The sequence below is a fragment of the Castor canadensis genome, chromosome X (assembly GCF_047511655.1).
Source record: "Castor canadensis chromosome X, mCasCan1.hap1v2, whole genome shotgun sequence".
Taxonomy (NCBI): Eukaryota; Metazoa; Chordata; class Mammalia; order Rodentia; family Castoridae; genus Castor; species Castor canadensis.
In genome coordinates, this window is record NC_133405.1 from 136,372,454 (window position 1) to 136,387,022 (window position 14,569).

The window sequence follows — 14,569 nt, forward strand, 5'->3', positions numbered from 1 at the left end:
AATTTGTTAGGATATTATATGTATAATATAAGACATTTGCTTTAAAATTTTTTTTTCTTGCTGGGGATTGAACCCAAGGCCTTGTTGGCACACTCAGAAGCACTCTACCACTGAGCTACCTTTCCAGCCCCCCAGACATTTTCTGAAGATACTTTTTGGGGAAAGTTCCTTTGTGGTGGGTTATAAAAAATGTTTTGTGGTATAAGGATCAGTTAGATTGCTTATAATTGAGACTGACGTTTTCACTGAACTCAAGTGAATAAATGGCTTGCCAACACATGCACACACACATTTATTGCCTCAATGCCCCAAACTTTCCATCTCGCTTCTGCTCTAGCACTGTGCTGTGTAACCTTCTCAGATTACCTCATAACTCTTCTAGACCAAGTGGACCATAAAGGAAATCTTTATTTCTCTTTTATATCTCTCACACATTTTCCTTCAGTGGCCTAAAGAGTATTTGTAATTTTCTTCTTTGCTTTGGCTTCACAGCCTGCCAACACTAGTGTGCAGAGGTGGACAGGCCTGCTCACCTTTCTCTGGGGGCTATAAAACGCTATTTCTGTTGACTCAAGCTCTCATGAATCTAAAGAATGAGGAGCAAAGCCCTGAATGGAAGTATTTTCAGTAATAGCTCCTTTCCCCCACAGCCAGGGGTGGCTGTATACCAACTCTGTGATTTTAAAAACAAAACACACGCCTATCCTTTGCACCTTCACGTTCTTTAGAAATCAGCATAACTAGGAACATAGCAATGTTCTACCTCCCCAGTTCACAATTGCGTAGGGTGGAATAATGAATGTGTGTTTGCAATGTGCTCAGTGTGGTAGATGGCCAAGGCGGTGTAGAAAGCACTGCTAACAAGATCAGATCTCATGGAAATGCCATCAGAATTTACCACCCAAATTGCTGCATCAGTCTCAGCATCAATTCAAGAAAGTTCGCCTGATGCAAAAGCATGCTTCCTTCCCCTCGTCCCCCACCAGCAATCGCCTTTGGGATTGTCATGAAGCGATTGGCAGTGCAGATTTGCTTCCACACGGCCTAGATCATTGGCGCTAATGGAAACCCGCTTTCCCTTTGTCAATGGCTCTTCTCACTGACAAGAACAGATGCTACTCTGGGGATCACCTCGTGGCTTTCAACAGGAAGCATGCTCTGCCAACTTTAATATGAACCCTTCCATCTTTTGTGAAACCTCGCCAAGGCGTTTTCACAGCAAGTCCACGCTGACTGCAGGAATCCTATATATATGGATTGTAGGAATCCATAGAAGGTCACATTTAGAGACGGGAACTGGAGGCTTGATGGGATATGAGGAACCCATCTGGGCCGTGAAGCAGAGTTTTAGAAACTAGCACCATTTGTTAAGATTCTCCTGTAAAGAGATCTCATTTTCTCTCTCAGCAAACCACACGAAAGCCTTCCCGGGTGGGTATCAACACGACATCCAGGCGGAAAGCAGAAAAACTAATCAGTTCTTGGAAACATTTGGAATGATTCAGGGCGATGACAGACTAAGGTTTTCACATCTCAGAGGATCCTTGACAGCCTGTGGCTCTAATTCAGCCCATTGATGAAAATACAGGGTGAAAGGTAGTGATTGCAACTTGGCTAGCAGGCTCTTCCTTATGTATGACCTTGACTCTGTTTGTTTGTTAGCAATTTCTGAGAGCAGGTGACTAACTGCAGAAGGCAGTAATGTTGGTATTTGAGGCAGCTCTGAGTGTAAGAAAATTGAGAGTGTTGGGGCCTACAGGGAAAACAGATAAGATAGCTAATAGATAATAAGTTCGCTCAGATTTTCAAAACCACTGCATTGTTCAAACCAAGTAGGACTGAGCAGGAAGAGTTACATGACTTGCAGGGTCTAGTGCAAACTCAAACTGTGGAGTCACTCATTCAAAAATTAAGAATTTAAAGATGACAATGTTAGCAGGTCAGTAAGGCAGGTGTCCTTGGGACAAACTCCTAGATCAACGCACCTTCACAATGTCCTTTTCTTTGTTTTCAGCTAAAACCTTTTTTTGGGAAAAAGAAGCTGAATATGCCCAGAAATATTCCTGTCTGCCATCTTTATGACACATACATGCCTAGAAATATTCTTGCTGGCCATCTTTATGAGAAGCTGAACATGCCCAGAAATATTATGTCTGCCATCTTCACGATGTAAGCTAAGCATGCCCAGAAATGTGTCTGCCATGTTTTCTATTTGAACTATGACCTTAAACTGAGCATGCTCAGTAATGTACATCTTAAACTGAGCCTGCTCATGAGTGTGCCCATCCCCAAAGTACTTTTCTATGTGAATGTGTGTAGGCTCCCTGAATAAAATTCCCACACATCTTGGTTTGGGGAGGGAATTGCTTTGTAAATAACTCTTGCAGCTCTCCTTCCTTACCTGCTGCAGGTAATAACCCTTTCTCCATTCTTTTATCTTCTGGTTGTGCTTATTGGCTTTGCACTCACCAAGAGAACACTGTGTTCAGTTACAGCAAGAGCAGAGAATTAAACTGGGTGGAATCTGTCTGCCCTGATTTTGACCTTTTAAATAATGTCATATAAGTGGAAGGGTATAGTCAGCCCTCTGTACCTGCTAGTTCTATATCTGTGGATTCAGCCAACTTTGAATAGAAAATATTCAAAGCAAAACAAAACAAACAATCCCCCCCAAAAAAATCAAGAGAAAAGAAAAAGAAATTTCATGTGTACTGAACATGCAGATGTTTTTCTTGTCCTTATTCCCTGGGCACTGCAGTGTATCAACTCTTTACGTAGTGTTCACATTGCATTAGGTATTGGAAGTGATCTAGAGCTGACTTAAAGTCCTCTTACAGGAGGATGGGCATAGGTGATATGCAAATATTATGCCATTTTACAGAAGGGACTTGAGCCTCTGGATTTCGGAATCCAAGGGAGTCCCAGATTAATTAATATGAAGCATCTGCTTCTGTCTGGCCTCTTTCACTTGTTAGCTTATGCTTCTCAGTTGCACATGTCAGCGATTATTTCTTTTTTATTCCTGATGAGTATTCAAGTGTATATATGTATGGACCACCGTTCGTTTCTCTATTTACTTGTTGAATGACATTGGATTGCTTCCAGTTTTGGATGATTGTGAATAAAGCCACCATAAGCATTCATATTCAGGTTTTGTTGTGGACACACATTTCTACTGCTTTCAGGTAAATACCTAGGAGCAGATTTGTTGGGTCACACACTAAGCAACTCTGTAAGAGCCATTTTGCATTCCTGCCAGTGCTATGTGAGACTTCTTGCTCTGCATTGTCATCGTTACTTGCTGTTGTCAGTCTTTTCAACTTTAGTGACTCTCTTAGATGCATATGGCTTTCAATTCTGCTTTCCCTCATGATTCATGCTTCTGAACATCATCTTACAAGTGTCTTGCTGTTTACATCTTCTCTTTTGGAGTGACTGTTCCAATCTTTGGCTCATTTAAAAGGTTGGGTGGTTTATCCTCTTCTTGAATGTTCAGAGTTCTCTATATATTCTGCACACAAGCCTCTGTCAGAAATATTTTGCAATTTTTTTACCAGCCTGTGGAATTCCCTTTCATTTTTCTTGACTGTGTCTTTCACAGAGTAAATGTTTCTTTTAATCTTCATAATATCCATCTTTTTCATTTAAAAATATTCTTGTATCTTTTGTGTCCTGATTTAGAAAGGCTTGCTTTAGTCAGTTTCCCAAAAAATTGTCTCCTAGGTTCTCTCTGAAAAATTTAATAGTTTTACCTCTTTCATATATGAAGCACTTTGAGTCAACTTGGAAGTTTGGTATAAAATAGGAGTGAGGACTCATGTTTTTCTATGCAAATATCCAGTTGTCCCAGCACCATTTGTGTGCACACTTTTTTTTTGTAGTACTGGGGTTTTGAACTTGGCCTCATGCTTGCTAAGCAGGTACTCTACCACTTGAGCCACTCCACCACTCCTTTTTTGGTTGGGTATTTTTTGAGATAGACTAGACTCTCATGACTATTTTCCTGGGCTGGCTTCAAACCACGACCCTCCGGTGCCTGGCTGTGTTCAAACTTTGAATTTTCACTTGGAAGAATTCTGAGTGTGTGCTGTATGGATTTGATACCTGTGCAGTCATATCATACGTTCTATGCACTTCTTTCCATCTCTTCTCAGTTTATGCCTCTTTGAGACAGGAGCCTAGAGTTAGTAGCCTCAGGTTTTCTGAAATGTTCACTGTAGGGATCATAATTAACCAATGTCACGGCCAAAGGATTGCTAAATTCTAACTTAAAATACATGATTAAAAGATGTATTTATACATATTGTTCATGCTTCCTTTTTTTAAAGAAGGCATTTTTTCAGTGTTCCATGGGCTCAGTGACAACCAGCTAACTGATCACATCTCTTTTGTCCATTCTGTAGTAACTTGTAGATGACTATAATCACACGACAGTTCCTGGAAGTCACTTACGCCTGGCCCACCTGATCCTCCCAAGGCTGCTCCTTCATGGCAATGCCCAACTGGTTGGACCTAGTTAAGCTTGCCAACTGAGGAAGCTTTGTGCTGAAGATGGCTGCACCACAAGTTGGAAGAAGTTTAGCCTATGGCTTATCACCGGGAGGAGAGCTGCCAAGGGCATGCCATGAGTGAGGGATGAGCCATTAGTGTGCGAAACCACTGAGATGGGGGCTTGGTATTACTGCAAGTCAGAGTCCCGTCCAAAGGCATACACCCCCCAATGAGTGTGGAGATGGCTCCCTAAAAGCTCCTACCAGATTGCAGTGCTCTGTGGCACAGAGGAGCTTTTAGGGACCCAGTTCCACTCATTGGGGAATGTATGCCTTTAGATGGGACTCTGACTTGCAGTAATACCAAACCCTCATCTCATGAGCTGCTTCTTTCTTCAGCTGCAGGCTCCTGTTGCCATGTGAGATTTCCTTAGAAGCTAAGGACCACAGGGCAAGGATCTGTTATTTCACTCTGTGTCTGTGGATATGCAGCCTCAAGAGTGTTTTAGTTGTCTGATGTCTTCTGGCTTGAGGCATAGATGGCTTCTTTGGTGTTTTTGGTAGACAGAGTTATGGTCTCCTAAAGATATCCGTGTCCTAATTCCTTCAACTTGTGAATGTGGGGCTTTGTGATAGGAACAGTTATTTTGGAGTATCTGGTGGAGCCAATATAATTACAAGGGTTCTGATAAGGAGGCTAAGGGTCAGAACCAGAGAGGTAGAGATCAGAGCAAGACAGAGAGAGCTGGAAGATGCTGCATTGCTGGTCTTGATATGCAGAAGAAGCCATGAACCAAATAGTGCAGGTGGCTCCGAGAAGCGGGCTTTTCTGCTTGACAATCTCCAGAAGGAATCAACCCTGTCCACATCTTGATTTTAGGACTTCTGACCTCCAGAGGAGAAAGCTAACACATTTGTGTTGTTTTCAGCCACTGAATTTGTGGCACTTGGTTATAGAAACAAAAGGAAACTGATGTAGTGTTAGTTTAGATTTGTATTATCATTTCAAAGTATTTTGAAGATACATTTTCCCCAATCCTCTATCTCTACCTCCTGAAGCAGGAACAGAAACACAGTAACTCTTCATGGAGAGAAGCCACAATGAGGGCTTGACAACACTGTAGCTAATGATGAACAAGGAAAGTAGATGTGACAGTTACAGCTCCAGTTCCAAAGTCCTCCACCAACAGGTGTTTAGTGGTTATGAGGAATGATGCTACAGAAACTGCCTTTACTGGAAAATCCCCTCTCGTAATTTGATATGAAGAGTAGGTTGTAACAGGAGCGCTGCTAGCTCTTTGTGACTTTGTTGTTTTTGATACCCTTTTTGTTCATGTATGTGGAAAATTACAATCCCTCCCATCAAAAATCAGGGATATTAAGAATGTGTTGCTTCAGTCCTGCCTTCTTCCTTCTTTCCTTCAAATACTCTAGCATTCCTAAAATATTCAAGTGTTTTCTATTTGGGGCAAAAATTCAATCATGCAACTAAAACCTAGTGGCTTTTTTTTGATGGTACTGGACATTGAACTCAGGGTCTCCCACTGGCTAGGCAAGCACTGTAGCCCTTGAGCCATGCCCCAAGTCCTTTTGCTTTTGGTTTGTTTTTCAGATAGGGTCTCGTGTTTTTTGCCCAGGCTTTCCTCAGCCTGTGATCTTCCTATCTCTGCTTCCCTAATAGCAGGGATTACATGCATGTGCCACCATGCCTGGCTCTTGTAAAAATCTTTATCATGTGGGATTATTCCTTTAAGCCTATATTAAGTGGAAATCATTCATGGTAGAAGGATTTCACATCTGTTACAGGCACAACACTTGCTCCTGTGTTTCCTTACCTGTTGTCAAGCATAGGCTTTGGCAGATAGTGTGTTCCCATCTGATAAAGATCACTCATGTTTCAGCAAGTAATAAATCACTGGCAGTGGACAGACTCTTTGGGGCTGTTTTCTTTCACATCATTGCACGTTTTTTATTGGATTTTGTGTATCACTATAGAACTACAAGAATAAAATCTCCTGAATTTGCTCGTATCTCTAACCTGTGCAGATGAATAAACACAGTCTTATGCCTGCAGCATCCATATCTGCTACCTAGCAGGGTGATTTTTAACTAGAAAAAAACAGGATGTCTGAAACTCAGCTTTCCATGACTAGGGAGGACCACAATCCTCAGCGTTCCCACCCCAGTGGGTGATTTGTGTACCTGAACACTCAGAAATTCAGTTAAGTTCCCTAGATTTGGGGGTACGATGCATCTGAAAACAAGTTTCGTGCAAGCGCAGGGGATGTATAACATCAAGTGTCCTCATGAGACATCTGCTGAAGTCCCTGGAGCTGCACGTTGTCCTGCTGAGAGGACAGTAACTCATCCCAGCGCAGAGTAGGCACTAATTTTGCCTTGTGGAAGAGTGTCACTCCTGTGTTACAGTCTCCTGACACAACCTAGAACACGTTTTTGTCTGGCAGTAGTGGGGCTTGAACTCAGGGCCTTATGCTTGCTAGGCAGGCACACCACCGCTTGTGCCATTCCGGCAGCCCCTAGAACACATTTCAATTTCCTTTAGAATCAGGAGGAAGAGAATGACCTTAGTTTAGTATAGATTACATTCATCTTTTACAAAAGTTATCAAAATAGATAAAATTGATAGGTCAAATGTAAAAAATGTATTAAATACATATAATATATAAAATTATATATAGATCAGAAAAGGTAATAAACTGAATTTATATAACATAAAATATGTATACATTTATATGAATAATTTCTAGGTTAATACCACAAATACCTGAATTAATACACATATTTATATATAATGTATTTATATATGAAAGATAAATATATAATTTCTATTCAGCATTTGTGTGTATAATATATTATTACATGATATAAGTGATAGTCATGATGTGACAACCATATCCATATATCATGTAACTATATGAGGATATTATTAATATATGAAATATGTAAATATAGCTCAGGGTTTGGTTCTAGGATGGAGTGCTTGCCTGCTATGCATGAGGCCTTGGGTTTGATCCCCAGCACCACACACACACACACACACACACACACACATATTAACATATTAAGGCCATGGTGGTGTACACCGCAATTTTAGCAGTTGGAGGCTATGGTAGCAGGGTTGTGAGTTCAAGGACAGCCTGGGATACATAGCAAGACCCTGTCTCAACTCCCCCCAGATATATCTATGCTAGGCAACACTTTACCACTGAGCTACACCACCAGCCCATCTCATCTATCTATCTATCTATCTACCTATATTTTGCTGGGGTTGGCCTTGAACTGAGATCCTCCTGTCTTTGCCTCCAAGGAACCTGGGATTATAGGTGAATGCCATGACTGATGCCTGGCTCATATTATATTTTAATATTGTAGTATAATTTCAACTGACATAATTTATATTCTATATAATTGTTTATTATTACAAATAATCAGCAACAATAATTATTGTAAAATTGAAATAATTATATGAAATAAATATTGCATATTCATAATGATTTGTGCATTTACAATTTGACATATCCAAGACCTGTGGAGGACCAGCCAGTTGCCACGTCACTGAACTTTCACAATTTGAGAACTTGCAAAGATGAACAGACCCTCCTAACTTATTTTTGCATACAGGAATTACATACCCATCTTCCACAGAATGGCCCTCAAAAGAAATATCCCATGGTTCAAAGCTCCCCCTCCCGCAATGTGCTTTCCTGAAGTAATGCCACCAAGAAGGTTCTTTCTGGACAAAAGTTAGGAAGAAGTGCACTGGAGTGTCACTGCTACACAGAAGCCCTGCATGCAGCGTTTCTCAGTTGCATCTTCTTGGGGCTGCAGAAGGACAGCATTTTCTTCTCACAACAAACAGCTCCCCAATGAGCAGACCAATGTGCCAGGACAAACTTGTCTGAAGCCCACCAAGAGTGCTATCACCCAGCAGAGCACTGGGCCTAGCTGGGGTGTGCTCTGTGGAGAGCAAGGAAAGAGTTCTCCATTGTGTGCTCAGCAGACAACTGGACTGAGTGAGTCCCTTGCTTCCCTTCTCTCCTCTCATTCTCTTCTGACCTGGTCAGCAAATCTCAACGGCTTTATTCCATCTCACTGAGGAGATGCATGATTTGTAGGCACTAGTGTGGTCCTTCCAAATACCTCTGTAATCCAAGACTTTGTCTAAAGACTCTTGGACAATTTCTGCTTGTTCAAGAAAGTTGAGGTACATTTTGTGTCCCCAGAGTCCTACACATTGCTAATCTTGATTCTGGAGTTTTAGGCCCCAACCAAAACTCTAGGGGTTCCACATATCAGGTCTGGCCACTGGCTCCCAAATGCCAAATAAAGAGATGAGTAAATGGTGAAGGGCAAAGAAGACTTCTTATGCCACGCGGGCATGCCGGGAAGAAAGCACTCCAGCTCATCTTCGGGGTACAAATGTGAGTCTTAGGTTTAAATAGAAAAAGAAATAGTTCTAGTCAAAGGTGGTATGGCATGGCCTGGTTGATCATTATCTCAGTCCTAGCTTTGGGAGGGCTCTGAAATTGTTTTCTCTGTCATCACTTGAGGGGAACAATCTGGTCAGGATTATTCCAAATTAGTCCAAATTATTGCTGCTTGCTGCGTGGTCTGTCCTGAGGAGGCTCTGCTGTTCCTTTCTTTGGGGGCAGTTTCCTCCATCCTTCCTTATAAACATGGTACCAATCAGTCCAGTCCTTCTTTGAGTCTAAGGTGGCTGCAAGGTGAATGGCTCAGAGCAAAGACAGATAGAAAAATGGAGACAGAGACTGGAGGCGTGGATCAAGTGGTAGACCAGCTTCCTAGTGAGTTGAAAGTCCCGAGTTCAAAACCCCAGCACCACCAAAAAGAAAAGAAAAGAAAAAAAGATTTTTAAATGGAAGCAGGGATGCCAAGCTTTTCTCCTGCTTTTAGTTAATTTATGGGCTCAAGTAAGGAGTCAGTGCTTTCCAACATGAGCAGTTTAGGTACCTATTACAATCTCGTCTCTAGAAATGTAAACCTGAAATTTTCGCCTTCAGCATGCAGGGAAGAATGCCCAAGGGAGCTTGAACACATACGCATACTCTCTGGCTACTGCCCAAGATCCCAAGTCAGCAATTCTGTGCTGGCATCCAGGAGTTCACATGCAAAACAAGCCCCCAGGTGATGTGGCCGCAGGTTAGGGGGTCCTTCCTTCCTTCAACCATTAGGAAACATAGCACAGTTTTAAACTGTCTTCATGGTTGGCACTTTGGCCACCTTGTGCAGGTGATCTGGGATTACCTTCTTCCAATCACCATGTAAATAACGTTAGTAAAGAAGGCAATCCCTTCTCCTCGTTTCTATTTTGTGGTGCTGGGCATGGAACCCAGGGCCTCACACATACTAGCAAGCACTCCACCACTGAGCTACCTCCCCAGCTTCTCTGTCTTTTTTATTAAAATGAGGAAAACTGAGTTATCAAGCAAAGAGAAGCAGTGGCCTGAAAATATAAAGCTGTGTGTGTCACCCTGGTGGCCCAATTCCAGATCATTCAGGGAAGGGCAGGAATTGCAGGTCAGAAAGTGCTCCAATACTTAGTCTCTCCCATCCAAGTGCTAACCAGGCCCCACCCTGTTTAGCTTCTGAGGTCAAATGAGATCGGGCCCATTTTCAGGGAGATGGTCATGGACCTAAAACTTAACTTTCTCCTGAATGTTTCCTATTTTTCTTTTGGGCTACCTAAATCACACCTATTTTTTTAAATGCTCAGACTTGGTATCTACCTTTCTGAAGTTTATCCTGAGGGCTCCTGCAGTCTTTCCCCAGGTAAGCCCACACATAAACAGCATCCAAGTCTCTATCCTAGTATAAGACACTTGCTCATATGTAATTACAGTCTTGTAGGGTTTGCTTTTGGTCATGAATTTTAGTCTTGCAAATTGGTTGAGAGCCAGAGTGTCCAGCTCTTCCTTTTCTCCTGCTCTCCCCCAGGCCTGGCCAGGATCGGCCTTGGGAGGCATATGTCAGAGCCTGGTTCTGTTTTCAGTTTGGCTGCTGTGCTCAGGAAACTATACAGTCAGCATTCCACTTACAGAGGTGCTGTATCTGAGATTCCTCAGATCAAAATGTTTGAAAACCCTTGCATCTGTACTGAACAGGTACACACTTTTTTGGTCATTTTCCCCTGAACAATACCGTATAACAACTATTTGCACAGGACTTGCATTGCATAAATAATCTAGAGATGGTTTAGAGTGCATGAGAGGTGCATGGGTTCTATGCAACTACTATACCCCTTTATGTGAGGTAAAGGACTTGAACGTCCTTGGGTTTTGGCATCCACGGGTGTGTGTGGGGTTGGAACCAGTGCTTTGAGGATATTGAAGGGTGACCGTCTGGCCCTTTAGAACATAGTTTCAAAGGCATGCTACATAGGTGGGTATCTAAGGGGCTCTGTAAACCCTCAACCCTGACTTTTAAGAGTGGCAACGAATGAACTCAACTAACCAGAGACAGAAATAAATGAACTCAATTAGCTTAAGCAATGCACCCTGTTCCTTCTTGTCCATGGTGGAGAGGCATCATGAGTAAGTCAAGAAACAGTGACACCAAGCCAAGCCCTTCAACAATTGTACAGCTCCGACCACATGAGGTGGTCCAATGCCAAACAGAAGAAAGCCTGGAAATAAAATGTTATTGTTCAATCAAACTGTGATCAATACACCAGACAGGCAGGATGGAATTCAAATTGTTCCTAAGTAGGTTTTGGAGGAAGCTCCATCTGAAAGCCTTCTCATTTCAGAGGCCAGCATATCAAATAGAATTATAAAATAATATGGAGTCATGAATGCAATGCTTGCAGAAAGTTGATAATAATACAGACCACAGCTCCTGACAGTAACCCAGAGAGGAAGGATACAAAATGGTATGTGATGACAAAGAACATACACAAACTTACGCATGGGGGAAAGTTCTAGAATAAAACATTTAAAGAGTAGCAATGAAGTTTAAATAATGGAGCTGTGGCTCCATTTTCCTTCTCTTTCAACACTTTCTTTCCAGAATTTCTTTAATAATAAGGTCTATTTTAAAGTAAAAACACTATAAAATTTGGTGTATTGTGAAAATTATTTCGACACATTTTCCAAACTTATTAACTTTACTCAATTGACTATATTTTTCCTGAATTTGAAGATAGGGGTCTCCTTTCCCCAAATAATAAGCTTTCACCATCTCTCTCCTCCCCACCAAAGGCCAGAAAAACAATATTAGTCACAATAGATGACCAGTTAGTCACCTCTACTTTCAAATAGTTGTCTTTTACAAGACATCAATTGCAAATGGACCAATAACCTAACATATGTAAGTTTTGGGGCACTGCCTTGTTAAGAAGTGAACTTCTTCATTCCTCTATTTATAGGTTTGTCTTCTTCCCTGACTCCCTACTCCAGGTATGGTCCAGTCCAGGTGTGGTCTTTGGAGGGCAGAGGAAACAGCCCTTGGGAGCTCATTAGCAAGACAGACCAGCAGATTCAGAGCCTGCGTTTCGTGAATCCTCAGGGGACTGGTGTGGACATTAAGATGCAGCACTGCCCTACCTGGTACATTGGAACATCTGTGAGTGAAATCAGTGTTTGCACTTGGGAAAAGTGCTGGCTTTGTATCAGGGATGCATTTAGTTATTTTGTGTTTCTAGAATAGTTTCCCCCTTCCTTTTTTCTTAGTTGTCTGTTTTTCAGGGTGCTGATGTGTTTAAAGTGTCAGGACAGATTTCTAGCACTAGTGGTTTTAAACCCCATGTCGTATGTGATGGAGGGACGAATCCCACTCCCTCCCCCTCTCCTAGGACATCTGGCAATATCTTTAGATATATTTTGTTGTCAGACCTGGAGGGCGTACTGGCACCTAATGGGTAGAAGTCAAGGCTACTCTGGCCCAAAAGACCAAAAATCGTATGTTCTCCCTCATATGTGGACATTAGATCAAGGGCAAACACAACAAGGGGATTGGACTATGAGCACATGATAAAAGCGAGAGCACACAAGGGAGGGGTGAGGATAGGTAAGACACCTAAAAAACTAGCTAGCATTTGTTGTCCTTAATGCAGAGAAACTAAAGCAGATACCTTAAAGCAACTGAGGCCAATAGGAGAAGGGGACCAGGAACTAGAGAAAAGGTTAGATTAAAAAGAATTAACCTAGAAGGTAACACACATGCACAGGAAATCAATGTGAGTCAACTCCCTGTATAGCTATCCTTATCTCAACCAGCAAAACCCCTTGTTCCTTCCTATTATTGCTTATACTCTCTCTACAACAAAATTAGAAATAAGGGCAAAATAGTTTCTGCTGGGTATTGAGGGGGGGAGCGGGAGGGGGTGGAGTGGGTGGTAAGGGAGGGGGTGGGGGCAGGGGGGAGAAATGAACCAAGCCTTGTATGCACATATGAATAATAAAATAATAAAAAAAAGAAGTCAAGGCTATTAAGCATCTGGCAATACACAAAACAGCCTGGCCCCATGACTATGGTGCTGAAGTAGAGAAACGCTGTCTTTTACAATGGGTTGCATCCTGGATCTTTCTGGTTGTTTGCTAGTGGTTGGATTTAAATGAAATGTATCTTGGCAAGAACACCTCCTAGGCAATATATACTTCTTAATAGATAATACATCAGGAAGGCCCCTGTGTAAGCTGCCTTATTGCTGATGCCACGTTTCATCACTTGGTTAAGGGTTGAATAAAGTTGGTAGTCTGAATATTCTGTTACACACACACACACACACACACACACACACACACACACACACACACACAGAAACCATCTTTGCCATGGTTGATTGTAGTGTTTAAAATCAGCATTCAAAAACAGTTATGTTTCCTGTCATTTTAAAAGCTCTTGGAGGGAGAATCATTACTAAAATTTCTCTATAAGTAACATGCAACTAAACTAGAGTACCTATTGCCAGATGGGAGGCCCTACTTTCATTGAAGGAGGATGACTTTTTTTTTAAGTGTTAGAAATTTTATTGAAGTTGACATTCCATGAGGTCCTACTCAAACAATTCAAACTGCAAAAAATTCCAGGCATACAAATTATCATCTGTGGTAAGGTTCCATCTTTTTTCTCCAAATGTCAAAAATGTACTGGTTTTACGACACAAAAAGTTTTTAGAAACTCAAGTCCACCATCCATTTGTATTGGGCTGGAAACCTGTCTTCATTTATTTCATGGAATCCATGTTAAAAGAACCCTGTCTTAGATGTATATCATTACAGCACTTGTGTATTAATCCATTTCTCTCAGTTCCCCATCGTGGACTGCCATCTTGAGTTCTCAGTGGTAGGGTCCATTTGAGACTCTTCAAGCTGACTGGGTGTAAATGTTCCAATGTTTACTATGTTGTATAGGCTCTTTATTCCATCAGGGAATTCACATGTTTGCTATATAGACTCTCCCAAGGATTTGGAGGATAACATTCTGAAGCAAACTAAGCCTGCAGATGCCCCCCAGCAATCTGATATGAACAGGTCTTTTTAGGGTATTGAAGAGAGCTGTTGTGGACTGTAAAATAGGTACAGTGTGTGTGTGGGTACTTGTGAGAGGGAGGAGGGTGAATGGAGGAAATGAAGGTGAGGGAATTTTTTTATAGCTGATGGTTTCATATACCTACATGAAACAGAACGATGAAACCTCTTATAATTGCATTAGGTGGGATGGGGAGGGGGTTGTATTGGGGAGGGGGTTGCGTTGGGGGGGAGACGGTGGGGGTGATCTAACCAGTGTACAATTCTATTTGGAATTGGCACAATGAATCCCCTCTGTACAATAAATATATCCCAATAAAAATGGAAAGAAAGAAGACAAGTTCAGTGCCTTATCTTCTCTTTTCCTCTTAACCTTCAGCCATGGGACTATGCACTAAGAAGACCCTCACCTGATTCTGGTCTCTCCATCTTGGACTTCACAGTCTCTGAAATCATGAGAAATAAATTTCTGTTTATTATAAAAAAATAAAGAGTCCTGTTGTAAATACTTCCCACAAGCCCCTGTGCAATCTTGCTTATGTCTTTCTCTGCAGTGTCTGTGGAGAAAGT

General features: G+C 41.8%; 1 long non-coding RNA gene across 1 annotated transcript in view; it reads left to right on the top strand.

The window, feature by feature from the left end:
• Positions 1-14,047, top strand: part of LOC141419526 (uncharacterized) — a 35,965-nt gene extending 21,918 nt beyond the window's left edge. The window contains exons 2-3 of the long non-coding RNA XR_012444176.1: positions 11,927-12,092; positions 13,924-14,047. This is a non-coding gene — a long non-coding RNA (uncharacterized lncRNA). The remainder of the gene's footprint in view (positions 1-11,926; positions 12,093-13,923) is intronic.
• Positions 14,048-14,569: the final 522 nt, after the last annotated feature.